The sequence below is a fragment of the Oryctolagus cuniculus genome, chromosome 9, assembly GCF_051225735.1.
Source record: "Oryctolagus cuniculus isolate XC-2025 breed Fujian yellow rabbit chromosome 9, ASM5122573v1, whole genome shotgun sequence".
Taxonomy (NCBI): Eukaryota; Metazoa; Chordata; class Mammalia; order Lagomorpha; family Leporidae; genus Oryctolagus; species Oryctolagus cuniculus.
This window is the reverse complement of record NC_142875.1, coordinates 116,926,578-116,943,355: the sequence shown is the minus strand read 5'-3', so window position 1 is coordinate 116,943,355 and position 16,778 is coordinate 116,926,578. Positions and strand designations below refer to the sequence as shown.

Here is a 16,778-nt window from a genome sequence, read left to right as displayed (position 1 = left end):
AGTGATGGCTCAAGTAATGGAGTTCTGACCCTCCATGTGTGAAATCTGGGCTGAGTTCCCAGCTTTCTGAGCCCCAGCCCAGCCCTGGACGTTGTGGGTATTTGGGGGAGTGAACCAGTACATGAGAGTTCTTTCATTTTTGTCTCTCAAATAAATCTATAAAAATTAAAATACATTAGTGCAAAAATACTAGAAAACCTTCACTAATTTGTAGATAGCAACCAAAAGATTGAAGATAATTCACTTACAATATTAATGCATTCCATCAATAAGAACTTATAGAACATCTGCCAATATACTAGGTACTGTTCTGGCTGCTGTGGGTTACAGCCATGAACAAAGCAGAGTTCTCACTGCTGTAGAGCCTATCTTGGAATCATGGTGAGATGATATAAACAACAAAGCAACAAGTAAATTTATAGTATGTTAGATGGCGAGGAGTAGGACAGAAAAAAATCAAATGGAGGAAGGGGGCGGGGTTTGCTGGAGGAGAGGAGCTAGCTATTTTATATGGCATGGTCCAAGAACATTCCCAGGAGTAGATGGCATCGGAGCAGAAGGAAGTAGGGGAGCCTTCTACGTGGATACTTGGAAAGGCATTTCCAGGTAGATGAAAGAGCAAGTGAAAGACCCCAAAGGAAGCATACACTTGATGAGCAGGGAGATCCTGTGACTGGACCTGAGCAAAATGAGGAGGAGTGGTAGGAGGTGGCGTCAGATAGGTGGGTGGTAGGAGCAAGCACTTCACAGAAGTGTTCGTGTAAGATACAATGCTTTAAAAACTTATCTGTCTGCGGTTCTGAGACTCCATGGTTGGGGCTGGGGCTGAAGCAGGAGGAGGAAGACGTCGTAATAATTGAAGCTTAAGGGGCAGGTATCTGACCTAGCAGTTAAAATGTCGTTAAGATGTTCATAATCCATATCCAAGTGCCTGGGTTTGATTCCTGCTTCCAGCTTCCTCCTAATGAAAACCTGGGAGGCAGCAATGGTGGCTCAAGTACTTGGGTTCCTGCCATCCATGTGGGAGACCTGCATTGAGTTCCTGGCTTTGATTTGGCCCAGCCTTGGCCATTGTGAGCATTTGGGAACTAAACCAGTAGATGGAAACTCTCTCCCTTCTTCTCAAATAAAACAAACAAAAAGCTAGAGATGATGTGACTTGTGCTAGATTTCCTATCAGCTGGGGTAGTAGGAAGTGGTTGGCTGTTATAAATGAAATTTTTAGGAACATTAATGTACAAACTTTTGTGGGGATTTATGCTCATGTTTCTTTTATTTTTTAATTTTAATTTTTAAAAGACTTATTTATTTATTTGAAAGGCAGAGTTTCAGAGAGGCAGAGGCAGAGGGAGAGAAGTTCTCCATCCTCTGGTTGACTCCCCAAATGGCTGCAATTGCCACAGCTGAGCCGATCTGAAGCCAGGAACCAGGAGCTTCTTCTAGGTCTCCAACATGGGTGCAGGGGGCCAAGGACTTGCACCATCTTCTACTGCTTTCCCAGGCCTTAGCAGAGAGCTGGATCAGAAGTGGAGCAGCCAGGACTTGAACCGGCGTCCATATGGGATGCCAGAACTGCAGGTGGCAGATTTACCCGCCACACTATAGTACTGACCCCCATGCACACATTTCTCTTGGGTAAACGTCTTGAGTGGAATGGCTGGGTCACATGAGAGATGGTATACATGTAAAAGTTTTTGAAATTTCCTGTTTTCCAAAGTGGCAGATCCATTTTATGCTTGCAAGATGAGCGTGAGAGAGTTCTACTCATTTCACATCTTTGCTAATACTATAATTCTAATGGGTGTGTGGAGATTTCTCATTGTGCTTTTGCTTTTCATTATCCTGAATGTCTATTCATCTGCTTATTTGTCATCATACATCTTTTTGGGTGAAATGTCCATTGAAATCTTTTGCTCAATAAAAAAATTGAGTTGTTTGATTTCTTACCACTGTTTCAGAGCTCTTCATGCAATTTGTATACAAGTTTTTTTTTTTTTATCAGTTATAGGATTCTAAATATTTTCTCCCAGTCTTTTGCTTGTTTTTTAAAAATTCTTTTGACACTTAATTTTTGAACAAAAAATTGAAAAAGAAACATTTGGCATCCAAGGTTGCAGGTTGTACTTAGTTGTTCCATTTCTTTGCTCTTACTTACTCTGGAGGAGTTCTTCAGTCTGCTATTGTCTTTCATATCCTTGACATTTTTATAGAATGCAGGTCAGCTAGCTACTTTGTAGAGTATTTCTCAATTTGTATTTTCCTACTTTCCTTGATTAGGTTGAGGTTATGTATTTTGGGCAGTAATATTAGAAAGTCATTGTATAATGAGGAACAAAAATTTGATTTGTCTTAATGCTGGTGATGTTAACTTCGGTGATGCAAGAGTTCTCCTTTGCAGTTTCTATTTTTCTCCTTTTAATTTATAAGTGTTTTCTGGAGAGTTTATTGTAGACTACATAGATCTCCGATTAATAAGCAAATATTCACCACTAATTTAAGTGTATGCTGCTGATTTTTGCCTAAGTCAGTTACTGTATTCATCATATAAAAGCATTCCCTCTCTCCTCTCTTCCTTTCTTCTTCCCCACCTTCTTCCCGATTTCATGTGTTTTCTATGTTGATATAAATACATGCATTTGGGGCCAGCGCTGTGGCATAGTGGGTAAAGCCTCCACCTGCTGTGCTGGCATCTATATGGGGCTGTCCGATTTTGGGTTAGACTTTCAGGCTCCAAATCGTGAACTAACTAGAAGTTTTTTATAAAAGTATCCAGTTTCAGGTATTTAATTGTAGCAACACAAAGCAGAGTGAGAGGTGGGACCCTTGGGAGGTCTCTCCTGCTTTGACACATGAATTTGGGGATTCAGTTTCTAGCACATGAAATTTGAGAGAGACATTCTAATCACAGCAACACTCTGCCTACAATACTTGCTGCCTTCTTTTGGCCATCTAAGTCATAATCTGTCATTCTCACTGAATCAAATTCCATTTTCTTTGTTTTTTGTTTGTTTGTTTGTTTTTAAGATTTATTTTATTTATTTGAAAGACAGAGTTACAAAGAGAGGTAGAGACAGAGAGAGAGGTCTTCCATCCACTGGTTCACTCCCCAGGTGGCCGCAACGGCCGGAGCTGCACTGACCCGAAGCCAGGAGCCAGGAGCTTCTTCCAGGTCTCCCACGTAGGTGCAGGGGCCCAAGGACTTGGGCCATCTTCTACTGTTTTCCCATAGTCAAATGCCATTTTCTTAGGGAAGCCGTTTTTGTACATTCTCTTCTTTTGTCCCCAGACAAAACAAACCAGATCAGATCTTCCTTTTATTCTATCCTCACAATGTTTCCTGCATCGTGCTGATCATAGTTTGAATTATAATCCTTATTTCATGATTATTTGAATCACACTTGTCCACCCTGCTGCAGGTTCCACACACAGCCAATGTTTGTTGAATTAAATCATGAGCAACAGGAAAAGTCAGTAGGTAGCTGCAGAAAATAGGATGACTTCTTTCTTATCTGTTAATATTTGAGTGGCTTCATAGTTGTGTTCACAAATTCATATTTGTTATTTGTCTCAACATAGTTAATATACAAAAATCAATGAGGTTGCCGGCGCCGCGGCTCACTAGGCTAATCCTCTGCCTTGTGGTGCCAGCACACCGGATTCTGTCCCAGTTGCCCCTCTTCCAGGCCAGCTCTCTGCTGTGGCCAGGGAGTGCAGTGGAGGATGGCCCAAGTGCTTGGGCCCTGCACTCCATGGGAGACCAGGATAAGTACCTGGCTCCTGCCTTTGGATCAGCGCAGCGCGCTGGCTGCGGCGGCCATTGGAGGGAGAACCAACGGCAAAGGAAGACCTTTCTCTCTGTCTCTCTCTCACTGTCCACTCTGCCTGTCAAAAAAAAAAAAAAAAAAAAAAAAATCAATGGGATGTTGTACAATCAACAATTGAAAGTTGGAGTTTCATTGGAAAATTCCAACCCACAGTTTTAAGTAACAAAATTAGGAAAAGGAGAAATTTAAGGAAAGGAGAGTAGATGAACTAATTTCTGTAATTTCTCATTTTCAGTATGGAGCAATAAGCAGATGGAGCAATGTGAGGGATACAGAACACCGTTGATTGACATGACACAAGTCAGCTATTGTGGTATGTGGCTGAAATCCCTTTTCATTACTTTTTCCAAGTTTTCCAGTGTGTTTGCAGTTGTGCTTATAGATTTTTAATAAGATTTATTTGAAAGTCAGGGCTACAGAGAGGCAGAGGCAGAGAGGGAGAGAAGTCTTCCATCTGCTGGTTCACTCCCTAGGTGGCTGGAACTGGGCCAATCTGAAGCCAGGAGCCAGGAGCTTCTTCTGGGTCTCCCACATGGGTGCAGGGGCCCAAGGACTTGGCCCATCTTCTACTGCTTTCCCAGGCCATAGCAGAGAGTTAGATCAGAAGTAGAGCAGCCGGGGCTCAAACTGGCGCCCATATGGGATGCCGGCACTGTTTGCAGTGGCTTTACTTGCTACACCCCGGTGCCAGCTCCGTGCTTACAGATCTTAATATGAATTACCTTTAACTTATATGGTCTCTTGCTATAAGTACATATAATTTAACCCATAGTCAGCCAAAGCAATTATTTCATTTTAAAACATCAAGTTAGGGGACTGGCGTTGTGGCATAGTGGGTAGAGCCACTGCCTGCAATGCCAGCATCCAATATGGGCTGGTTCATGTCCTGACTGCTCAGCTTTCGATCCAGCTCCCTGCTAGTGGCCTGGGAAGGTGGTGCTCAGGCCCTTGCCACCTATGTGGGAGACCCAGATGACGCTCTTTGCTCCTTGCTTTGGCTTGGCGTACTCTGGCCATTGCAGGCATTTGGGGAGTGAAGCAGCCTATGGAAGATCTCTTTCTGTGTGTCTCTTTCTCCCTCTCCTTCTTTCTCTCTGTAGGTCTGACTTCCAAATAAATATATAAAAAGTATGTCAAGCTAGGATAAATGCAGTACTTTATTGTGAAGCTAATGAAGCTCATGCTTCATGGTCCTTCCTTACATGGCTCATTCCAAAGCCCTGGGAAGGCCTGAGGAAAGTGTTCTCATGACCATATGATTATGTTAACTTGCCAAATTTAACTGCAATTGGTTAAAACTGCTGTCTTACTCGGGTTTTCCTTCCTTTGTATTTCATCCGGTGTACAATCTGGTAGGGATGGTGCATTTTGGGAATGTATTAGGTGGCAGGCACTTCCAAGTGCAAGCTAGCATCTCTTTGAAAGGATCACTTCCACGAAACTGCTGCTGTCCACTTGGGATAGTAGCACGAAGGTACAAGACCGAAAAGCACATTGTGATGTGAGTGGATCCCAAAGCCCTAGGCACTGAAGCTTGTGGGCAGTAGAAGAGAACAAAAGGTTTGAAAAGCATGAAACCTGTGGAAAATGTCTAATCACTGGGAATTTAGATCTGTAAGCAGAATATTCCCTTACCTTTACGCTTCTCCTGCCAAGAATATACCTACCAATACAGAGTGTAAAATGATAAACGCACCATGTTTTTCCTTTTTGATGAGATTCATGTGAAATAAAATTCATTTTATTTCTGTGTTTACACATCACAAATTTTCAGAGCATTACCAACGTGGAGTACGTCTCTTGGCATCCTGCATGTTGCATGCCTGTACGTGAGATCACTTAGAGTATCTTATAAAGCTGAGTGGATCCAGGTGAAACAGTGTACAGAACTGCTAACAGTATAGGGACATAGTGTGGAAAACAGTGCTCCAGTGACTCCACTCCTACACCTGCCGGTCAATTTACTCAATATATGTAATGTAACAGAAAGTCAGTTACACACTTACGTAGCTCAGTATAATGTAGCAACAATCTAAAACTGTATTTGAATTCCTCCTGTGTTGCAATTTTGCATGCTTTTTCAGAGTAGAAAACCAAAACAATAAAAGAAAAATGTATTAGAGAGGTTTACCAGCAATTAATTAATAAGATAGTATGCTATTTTTTCCTTGTTGCATGATGTTTAATGTATTTACTGGTTTTAAAATTATATTTTGGGTCTGGCATTGTGACATAATGGGTGAAGTCACCGCCTGTGACACTAGCATCCCAAAGGGGCCCCAGTTGGAAACCCTGCTACTCCGCTTCTGATCCAGCTCCCTGCTAATGCACCTGGGAAAGCAGTGGAAGATAGCCCAAGTGCTTGGACCCCTGCACCCATGTGGGAGACCTGGAGGAAGCTCCTGGCTTCTGGTTTCAACCTGGCTCAGCCCTAGCCATTGTGTGGCTATATGGGGAGTGAACCAGTTGAAGGAAGATATCTCTTTCTCTCTCTCTGTAACTCTACCTTGCAAATAAATAAATCTTTTAAAAAATAAAGTTGTATTGTGATTTATTCTCTTTCTAAACATATATTCATTTTTGTTTCTAATTTTGTATTTATAATTTTGTGTAAAGAGTGCATCTTTGATTGGAACTCTTGTCTCCATAGATCTTGACTTCTCTTGGTTACATGAATTAAAAAAGTTCCAAAGTACAGTCATGTGTCTGTATGAGAATACACTCACTCCCCGGTGTCTGCAGCTGCCAGGGCTGGGACAATCTAAAGCCAGGAGCTGGAACTGCATCTGGGTCTCCCACGCGGGAGGCAGGGGCCCAAGCACTTGGGCCATCTTTTGCTTTGCCAGGTGCATTAGCAGGAGCTGGATCAGAAACAGAGGTGGGACTCCCATCGCAGGCTCTCCCATATGGACGTGAGCATCTCAGGTGGCAGCCTAACTAGCTGCACCACAATGCCCGCCCCAAGGAAGGACTGTTAATCAATCTCTGCATCTTTCAGAGAGAGTCTTCTGCAATTTCCCCAAAGATAGGCAGCCCCCCCAGAAGATAGGTCAGCACCCTGAGTGTGCTCAGAAAAAAAAGGTAGGTAAAGCCAGATTGAGGACTAAAACAAAGCAAGTAAATGTAGCAAGGATCCTAAATGACAGGATGGGTAACTGTTAATATTGATTTTAAAAACATACGGTCTGGGTTGCTATTGTAAGGCAGTGGGTTTAGTAAGTCATTGCCTGCAGTGCCAGCATTGGTTCAATCCTGACTACTCCATTTCCTACCTAACTCCTTGCTAATAGGTTTGAGAAAGCAATAGAAGGTGGTCCCAGTGCTTGGGAACCTGCCACACACATGGGAGACCTGGATGGAGTTCCAGGCTCTTATTTCCACCTGGCCCAGCCCCAGCCATGCAGCCATTTGGGGAGTGAACCAGTGGATGGAAGATCTCTCTTTCTCTCTCTCTCTTTCTCTCTCTAACTTTGCCTTTCAAATAAATAAATATTTAAAACAGATTTATAGTAAGAAACTATAAGATACCTAAGGATAAGCTATGAAATATACATAATCACAACAAAAATCATTGAATTTAGTAGGAGAAGTTATGAGACCTGGAGGGTTAAGCATCTATGTAAAAAAAAATTAAGAATCACTAGAGTACGCTTTGTGGGGCAGGCATTCCAAGATCAGTTTTTGCCTCTGTATCCAATCCAGCTTCCTGCTAATGTGCACCCTGGGAGGCAGTAGGTGGTAGCCTATGCATGTGGGAGACCCAGATGTTGTTTTGGCTTCTGGCTTTGACCCTGCTCAACCCCAGCAGTTATGCATATTTAGGAAGTGAACCAGTGAACCTGAGGATAGAAGCTACCTCCCTTTCTCTTTCTCCTCTCTCTCACTCTGCCTTTCAAATGAATACAAATACATTTGTAAGCATTAAGAAAAAAGAGATGATAAAAAATGTGAACAGAGGGCATATATTAAGCAGGAAACGCTCTTGGAAATATTTGAATAAAAGAGTTAGCTTCTTCCTGACTACTGTGATAGGGGAAGTCCAAGCCTCTGGTTCTCAGTTTTCTCTTGCCTCAGACCTTGGCTCCTGTCCGAAGTATCCCATGAACACAATCAATGCTCTGCTTCCCTGATTCCCACGGGGGCTTTGCCACTGGATCTCTGAGTCTCCCCCCGCCCCTCCTTTTGACACTTATTTGTTTCTGCTTAGGTGGAGCATCGAGCTGCAATTTCCAATGGGCGGCTCAAGCGTCTGAAGCTCTTTGATGTTTTCATCACTGCAGAAAAATTAATCTACTGATTATGAAATACATGCACAAGCACAAGGAACAGAGGATAAAGAAAATCCTAAATTTGAGAATAGGATATAAAGTGCTAAAGTAGTCAAATTGTATTTATTTTTAAACACTTTTAATATAAATTTGTATTTATTTTCCTATTATTTGAGAGGCAGAGAGGAGATAGAAAGAGAGAGGTAAACAGAGACACAGAACTCTTGTCCCTTGGATCCCTCACAAAATGCCCACAGCAGCTGGAGGGAGCCAAGGAACTCAGACCTCAATCCAGGTCTCTCATGTGGGTGGCAGGAGCCCAGTTACTTGCACCATCACCTGCTGCCTCCCTGGGTGTACCTTAGCTGGAAGCTAGAGTCAAGAGCAGGAGCTGGGATCCAAACCCATGGGATATAGGTGTTTATGGGATATAGGTGTTTAACTGCTAGACCAAATGCCCACCACTAAATTAGTCAAGTTTGTAGTATGGCTGGGAACTCCAAAACAAGAAAAAAAAGAAAAGACTACTAAATCAAAACACCTGAAACTTCATTATTCACCCTTGTATATCTTTTTTATTGTCCCTTGTAATTTAGCAGATAATAAGATTAACTGGTATTTTGGACAGCAATCAGGTTACCAAATAAAAGGTCAACCCAGTATAATAAAAAATTGATCATTCAGAGTCGCATTAAGAAAGAAGGGGTCAGTATTTTCGCAGAACATGCTGAGTCTCTGCATGATAAGTTGCTTCCTCTGAAAGCTGTAATAGTAGGACCCACGCTGTGGAGTGTCACGGGATGCTTGTTTTGAAAATATTTTGCATTGCTTAGATGAAGGGCACGCGTTGACACTTCACATTACAATAACACAGGCTTACATTTCAGCTACTTTAATTCCCATCAGTCTCACAACTTGGCAGAAGCATTTTTCACTCAATTCTACGGTTTTGTTCTGGTCACCCTGAGGATTCTATTTTTAGAAGAAGGTCTTTAAAAATGAAGCATAAACACAGAGTTAAAAAGACATTAGTTTGAAACCTATCCATGTTTTTCAGATTCCCATCTTAGATGCTAGCTCCTTGCTATGGAAGGTCCTATCTTGCCTGGAAAAGCAAAGAATAAAACAAGAGAAGTGTGTCTGCAGAAACTGGTGAAAACACTTCCCCTCGCACTCTCTTCTTTCAGGAGGTGAGAAAGGGTAAAGGTGGAGAATTGTTTGCTAAGATTGTATTTCGTATTTTGGTTTAAATTTTGCCCATGTGGTTCGAGGCCTCTTTATAAAAAAAGAAAAGAAAATCCCTGAATCCTCAGACATGCTTATTAAATCTAACAGCGCACCTGCTACAGATTACATGCCAGTAGCTCCTGGACTCCTCCTGCTTTGCGGCATTCGTGCTACAGAGGTGTATCATTTTTACTGCAGGAATTCAGACAAATGAGGGAGTTAGACACGCAGGTTGATTAAAGGCAAACAAATCTCAACAGTCAAATATTTCTGAGGAAAAAATTTGAGCCAGCAAGGCTTAGGATCCTCTTTGCCAGAAAACATGATCTTGGTTATTTTGATAACCGTGGGCATCTGTGCCTAAGGACTGGTGGGATGGTATTTCCGGTGAAATTTAAAAAATAATAAATCTGCCTTTGCAGTCTTGGAGGAGTAAGAGAGCTCTCTTCTGCTAAAGGAAACATCTTCTACACGCATATCTCATCACTGTAAGCTCAGCTTCTGTATGCCGCAGCTCAGAGACGGGTCTGGAGAGGATAGGGGAGGGGTCGGGTGAGGCCTGTAAGGCAGAGTGGACCAGGGAAGGGAAGAAGCAGTCGGTAGCAAAGGCCTATGTCTGGGCAGGCACCTACTGTCCTAGGAGGCCGATCCAATGTGCAGTGAACCACTGAGGAATTCAGGGGCTGGGGAGACAGGCTGAAGTCGAGGCAGGTCTTAGGGAAAGCTCCAGTCCTGTGTAGCAAACAGAGCAAAAGAGCACCCAGAAATAATAGTGAGTGCAAGACCTCGGCCAACACAGTGGCAGTGGGAGCGGCTGTGGTGTCCTGGCCTGCGACAGGACATCAAACTTAGATCCGCAAGACACATTTTGGGCTCTGCAGCCTGGAACACCCAGGCCTGGTTTGGCACAGACCCTCCTCTGGTGAGATGCGTTTCTACAACTTAAGCTGTTGCTATCAAGGTGTGCGGCAGTGAAGCCGGGTGACCTTTCTGATCAATCCTCCTACATGGTCTCCCTAAAGCCACTTCACTCCCATTCCAACCACTTTCACCAAGAAGTCAGAGAGGTCCTTGAAAACCTAAGTCTGATGATTTTACCCATTTTGAAATTCCGTCAAGGTTTCTTTGACCTTCAGACTAAACCAGAACCTTAACATGGAGTATACATCTCTGTAGGATGGTACTCTGTATTTATTTTTTTTTTAAAGATTTATTTCGCCGGTGCCGCGGCTCACTAGGCTAATCCTCCGCCTAGCGGCGCCGGCACACCGGGTTCTAGTCCCGGTCAGGGCGCTGGATTCTTTCCCAGTTGCCCCTCTTCCAGGCCAGCTCTCTGCTGTGGCTCGGGAGTGCAGTGGAGGATGGCCCAGGTGCTTGGGCCCTGCACCCCATGGGAGACCAGGAAAAGCACCTGGCTCCTGGCTCCTGCCATCGGATCAGTGCGGTGCGCCAGCCGCAGCGCGCTGGCCGCAGCGGCCATTGGAGAGTGAACCAACGGCAAAGGAAGACCTTTCTCTCTGTCTCTCTCTCACTGTCCACTCTGCCTGTCAAAAAAAAAAAAAAAAAAAAGATTTATTTCATTTGAACAGCAGAGTGATTAGGGGGTAGGTGGGTGGGAGAGAACTTCCATCCACTGGTTCACTTCCCAAATGACCACAATGGTTGGGACTAGTCCAGGCTGAAGCCAGAAGCCCAGAGCTTCGTCTGGATCTCCCACATGTGTGGCAGGGGTCCAAGGACTTGGGCCATCCTCAGTTGCCTTCCCAGGCACATCGAGAGGGAACTGGATTGGAAGCAGTCTACCAGGACTCAAACCCGAGTCCCTATGGGATGGCAGCATTGCAGGAGGCAGCTTAGCTCACTGCGCCACAATGCTGGCCCTGTGATAGTACTTTTCAAAGTCCATCTCTTCACTCTCCCTGTGGCTTTCTGCCCTCCAGCTGCAGTGGCCTTTTTCCGGCTGTCCAGGGCCTACATTCCCGCTGTCTACTCTGCCTGAACTTTTCTTCTTCATTTAATTGTGGAAGCAGCAGCTTGTCCTTCATTCACAAGTCAAAAGTTACTTCCACAGTGCTAGTTCTGTGGCACAGTGGGTGAAGCCATGGCCTACAGTGCTGTCATCCCATAGGGGCACCTGTTCAAGTCTCGGCTACTCTACTTCCCACCCAGCTCTCTGCTAATAGCCTGGGAAAGCAGTGGATGACCTAAGTCCCTGGGCTCCTGCATCTGTATGGCAGACCTAGAAGAAGCTCCTGGCTCCTGGCTTCAGCCTGGCACAGCCCCGATCCTTGTGGCCATTTGGGGAGTGAACCAGCAGATGGAAGATTCCCTCTCCCTCCCTCTGTGTGTGTGTGTGTGTGTGTATGTGTGTCTCCTGTCTCTGTAACTCTTTCAAATAAATAAGTCTTTAAAGAAAGTGGGGGCTGGGCGAGGTCCCCAGTTCTGTGTTCTCTTGTAGCTGTCCTTTCATCTTCAGAGCAGTTATCACACTCTGATGAGTTGTTTAGTTTGCTAAGACTGGAAGCTCTACTAGACTAAGATCGTGTTACAGTGCATTCTACTGTACATTGGGTGTCCACCTGCTGTAAGCCTTTTTGCAAAGCAAGTGTTTAGTAAATGGCTGCTGAATGGGTAATGTGTGAGAGAAGGCTGGAGCATCTCACCATCATGTCACAGATCACACAAGAGTCAGGGCCAGCGCTGTGCTGTGGTAGGCTGAGCCTCTGCCTGCAGTGCTGGCATCTCATATGGGCGCTGTTTGGAGACTCGGCTGCTCCACTTCTATCTTTGTGGGAAAGCAGTGGACAATGGCCCAAGTCCTTGTGCCCCTGCACCCATGTGGGAGACGTGGAAGTGGCTCCTGGCTCCTGGCTTTGGATCAGCCCAGCTCCAGCTGTTGCAGACATTTGGGGAGTGAACCAGCAGATGCAAGAACTTTCTCTCTGTCTCACCCTCTGTCTGTGACTCTACCTTTAAAATAAAGAAATAAATAAAATCTGAAAAGAATAGTCAATACACTATCCTGCCCACTTATAAGATCAGACCAATGGAAAAGTCAGTCTTTGCAAAGCGTTTTGTCACATGATATTAAACAGTATAGTATGGCAACAATAACAAAGTGAGTTTTATCTATGGCTTATTTCATTTATGACTAAATTAATTTTTTCCAAATTTCTGTTTTCAAAGTTGGACTCAAATGCTCCTTTTAGAAAATGAAGAGTAGGGCCAGCATTGTGTTGTAGAGGGTTAGGTTGCCTCCTGGCATTACGTATGGACACTATTTGTGTCCCGGCTGTTCCACTTGCAATCCAGCTCCCTGCTAATGGCCTGGGAAAAGCAGTGGAAGACGGCACAAGTTTTGGGTCTCTGCCAACCACGTGACACAGAAGCTCCTGGCTCATGGCATTGGCCTGGCCTGACCCTGGCTGTTGCAGCTATCTGGGGAGTGAACCAGTGGATGGAAGATCTCTGTCTCCATCTCTCCCTCTGTGTCCGTAACTCTTTCAAATAAACAAATCTTGTTAAAAAAAAAAAGAAAATGAAGAAGAGTCAAGAAAAGAGGTAGCAAAATACCACATTGCTGTTTTGGAACTGATGTCAAACAATATTGCATAATTGTAAAAACTATTTCCCAGAGAGATTTATTTATCTAAAAGGCAGAGTAACACACAGAGATATGTATCTTCCATCTGGTGGTTCACTCCCCAGATGTCCACAGCACCTGGGGCTAGGCCAGGCTAAAGACAGAAGCCAGGAACTCCATCTGGGTCTCTGATGTGGGTATCTGGTACCCGAGAACTTAAGCTATTTTCTGCTGCTTTCCCAGGCCCATTAGCAGGAAGCTGGATCAGAAACAGAGCACTCGAACCAGTGCTCCAGTATTGGATGAGAGTGTCCAAAGTAACAGCTTAACCTACTGGGCCACAACACCTGTCCCGCCTGTAACTCTGTTACTGGGGATGGTTGGAACAGAGGTTATTGTTCTCCATTAGCAAAAAACTTCAATGTGCAGCAGAGATTGGCAACAAGTTAGTTAGCCAAGTTTAACGAAACAGTACACCTGACAGGCTAGGTGAGTGACTCAGCAAAGAACAGAGTCTGCATTGCCACTGGGATTTTTATGGGTAGAGACGCACCTTTTCCTGTGCCATTTTCCCTCCTCCTCTTTGTTCTGGAGTATTGCTGGGTGAAGGGCTTTCTGGGTGTGAAGTCTGTGAACTTCCTCCCAGGGTTTTATTTATTGACTAAATACCCGCCTTGGTGCTGGGCTGGGAGGGGAGGCTAGAGCCCCCTCAGCGTCGTCTGAAATGTGCAGGACTCATGTTGTGTATTAGTGCTGGGCTGTTTTATCAGTCAGCAAATGATGATATGCTCAAGAGTCTAGAAGCTGTACAGTGTTACAAGAGTCCCATGTCTCATCTCCTTGTGGTAATAGACTGGAGCTGAGCTACAGTGGCTCACATTAAACCAGTCCACCAGAGAAAGAGTGAAGCATGTATGGGTTCCCTGCCTACTATGTCCAAACTGTGGCTTGTGCTGGAGGCATTGAAAATGAATGTTGATCCAGTCTCTAAAATGTCTCTCGTGTCTGTTCCTTCTCCCTGCTATATAAAACACATGTGAAAGGTCATACGCCTACTGTACTGCCTTGGTTTATTTTTTATTTTTATTTTTATTTATTTATTTACTGCCTTGGTTTGGACCCTATGTCATCCCTTGTCTGGCTACCTTAATAGTTTAACTGGGGATTTTATCACTTTGTATGTCTCTTCTCTAATCCTTTCTCTACCTGTTAGGCAGAATTGGTTTTCTAAACTGTAAATATGGTCATTTAAGAGTGATTTCAAAACTTAAAAGCAAAACAAAAGAAAACCTCTTCCAAAAAACCAAGAAAGCCCAGAAAACAACTAGGTCCTTCCTGCAAGTTAAAAAGAGATGAAGAAAGGTGGGGTAGGGGTGTAGAGCTTAGGACTCCTGGCCCATCTTCTGTGTTTCAGTCTGTTTTCTATTGCTACAGAAATGCCCCAAGCCAGGAAATTTATAAATAACAGAGCTTATTTCATTCATATTTCTGGAGGCTGGGAAGTTCAAGAGCATGACTCTGGCAACTGGTAAGGGCCGTCTTCCTGTGTCAAACATGGTGGAGGGTATCCATAGTGAGATACAGCAAGCATGCCACTTTAGACCTCTCTTCTCCTTGTAAAGCCCACAGTGCCATCATGGGGCCCTATCCCCATGATCTCATCTAATCCTAATGACCTTGCAGAGACCCCACCCCCAAAATACTGTGAACATATGAAGGAGAGAATTGGGTTTCTAACACATGATCCTTTAGGGGATGCATTTCTTTTTTTTAGGAGGCTTTTATTTAATAAATATAAATTTCATAGGTACAGCTTTTGGAATATAATGGTCCCCCCCCATACCTACCCTCCCACCCCCGCTCCTGTCCCACTTCCTACTCCATCTTCCATCTCATTCTTCATTACGATTCATTTTTAATTATCTTTATATACAGAAGATCAACTCTATACTAAGTAAAGATTTCAACAGTTTGCACCCACACAGACACACAAAGTATTAAGTACTGTTTGAAGACAGTTTTTACTGTTAATTCTCATAGTACAACTCATTAAGGACAGAGGTCCTACATGGGGAGTAAGTGCACAGTGACTCCTGTTGTTGATTTAACAATTGACACTCTCATTTATGATGTCAGTAATCACCTGAGGCTCTTGTCATGAGCTGCCTAGGCTATGGAAGCCGCTTGAGTCTGCAAACTTCGACATTATTTAGACAGGGCCATAAGCAAAGTGGAAGTTCTCTCCTCCCTTCAGAGAGGTACCTCCTTCTCTGACGGCCCCTCCTTTAGGGGATACATTTCAAACCAAAGCACTGTGCTTCCATCAGGGCACTTCTTTGTTGTGGGGGTGGGAATGTGTGATGGTCAAGAGCCCAGAGGTCCCTCCGTTAGGCTTAGTCCAGGTTCTTGTCTTCTCACTTGTAAGAATACAGCTGAGTCATAGATAGAGTAGATAGCAGGATTTATTGAAATGCAGGAGATAATACATGCTCAGACATGAGTATGGGCAACCTCAAGAGAGACTTGTCCATGTAGGCTGGTATTGTCCTTTTATAGGACAGCGTTGGTGCTCAAGGCAGGGCCCAACTGAAGATCCAAAGGAGACAGGATTTGAGGTTGGGCTGTAGTACATGTGGTGATTGCCAAGAAAGTGTCATGGCATCTGGTGTTTGATGTAAGGTGAGACTTGGCTGTGTGATCAGGAGTGGGTGGGAGTCTTCAGCCACGGCAGATGATGGGATTTGGGCCAAGGGATTGGGAGGTGCACAGGGCTTGGGTGTTGGCAGTCCTTAACTCTTTATCCCTTTTTGACTCCCTGCCTCACCCACATCATTTGAAATTTTCAGGCCAGTTGGAGGAAATGGTTGATGCCTTACAGTCTCTTCAGGAAAGCACCCATGAATCTTCATAGTCTGACTCCACTTGATCTTTTCAGTACAATACCTTGCTCGTCCACTGGTGTGCTTTCTAGCCCATGGACTTACCACCATTCTCCAACATTCATGCTTTGTTATCAAGTGCCATCTTATGTTAGTGTTGCCTGGAAAGGTTGTTTTCTGCTGGGCAGATATGGGACCCAGTTTGAATGAAGACTCTTCTGGAAGCAGTCTCAGAGTCCTCCTATCCGAGATGGTCTGTTTCACTGGTCTTCACTTAACTCCATCAGCACAGCTCTTAGTGCGTCGTATTGTCTGTCTCACCTATTGATGTCAGAAGATGGTTTATACATCTTGGTGAAACCAGTGCCTTCCTTACACAATGTCTGGCTTATAGTGAGGTGTTTGCTGAATGCAAAAAGATCATATCAGTTTTACATGGGAAGCAAAATTCCTAGGAGTGGATTCAAAATAAATTTTCCTCATCATTACCTTTCTCCCTATTACAAAACATACCACACCCTTAAGATACTTTCTTTTCTTCTGAATTCAAATAATGTGATATGATCTGTAATAAGAAATGCTTATTTGTTTTGCAGCCCTGTTTTCTGGCACATAGTTCCTAAAACCTTTGGAAGCTCCAAAGTGATGTATCTTTTTGTATGCTAATGAGATGACTGATGGTTGGGGGCTCCTAGGTAACCTCAGGATTGGGGCTGGTTGCCAGGGGAACCAACCATGTGAGTAGAGGGTTGGAACCTTCAGCCCTTCCCTCCCACCCACCTCTGGAGGTTGAGTTATTCACCAGTGGCTAATGACTTAATCAATCATGCCCACATAGTGAAGCCTCCATAAAATTCCAAAAGGACTGGGTTGGGGAGCTTCCTAGTTAGTGAATAAATGGAGGGGCTAGGACAGGCACTCTGCAGAGCACATGGGAGCTCCATTCCCCCTTGCCCATACCTGGCACTGTGTGTCTCCTTTATTTGGCTATTCTGAG

At 44.1% G+C, this 16,778-nt stretch overlaps 1 long non-coding RNA gene across 2 annotated transcripts in view; it reads left to right on the top strand.

The window, feature by feature from the left end:
- The window catches only part of LOC138843632 (uncharacterized), a 117,334-nt gene that overhangs the window by 46,640 nt on the left and 53,916 nt on the right, over nucleotides 1–16,778 (top strand). For both annotated transcript variants that reach the window (XR_011378586.2, XR_016212996.1), the window contains 2 exons: nucleotides 4,060–4,137; nucleotides 9,150–9,282. This is a non-coding gene — a long non-coding RNA (uncharacterized LOC138843632). The remainder of the gene's footprint in view (nucleotides 1–4,059; nucleotides 4,138–9,149; nucleotides 9,283–16,778) is intronic.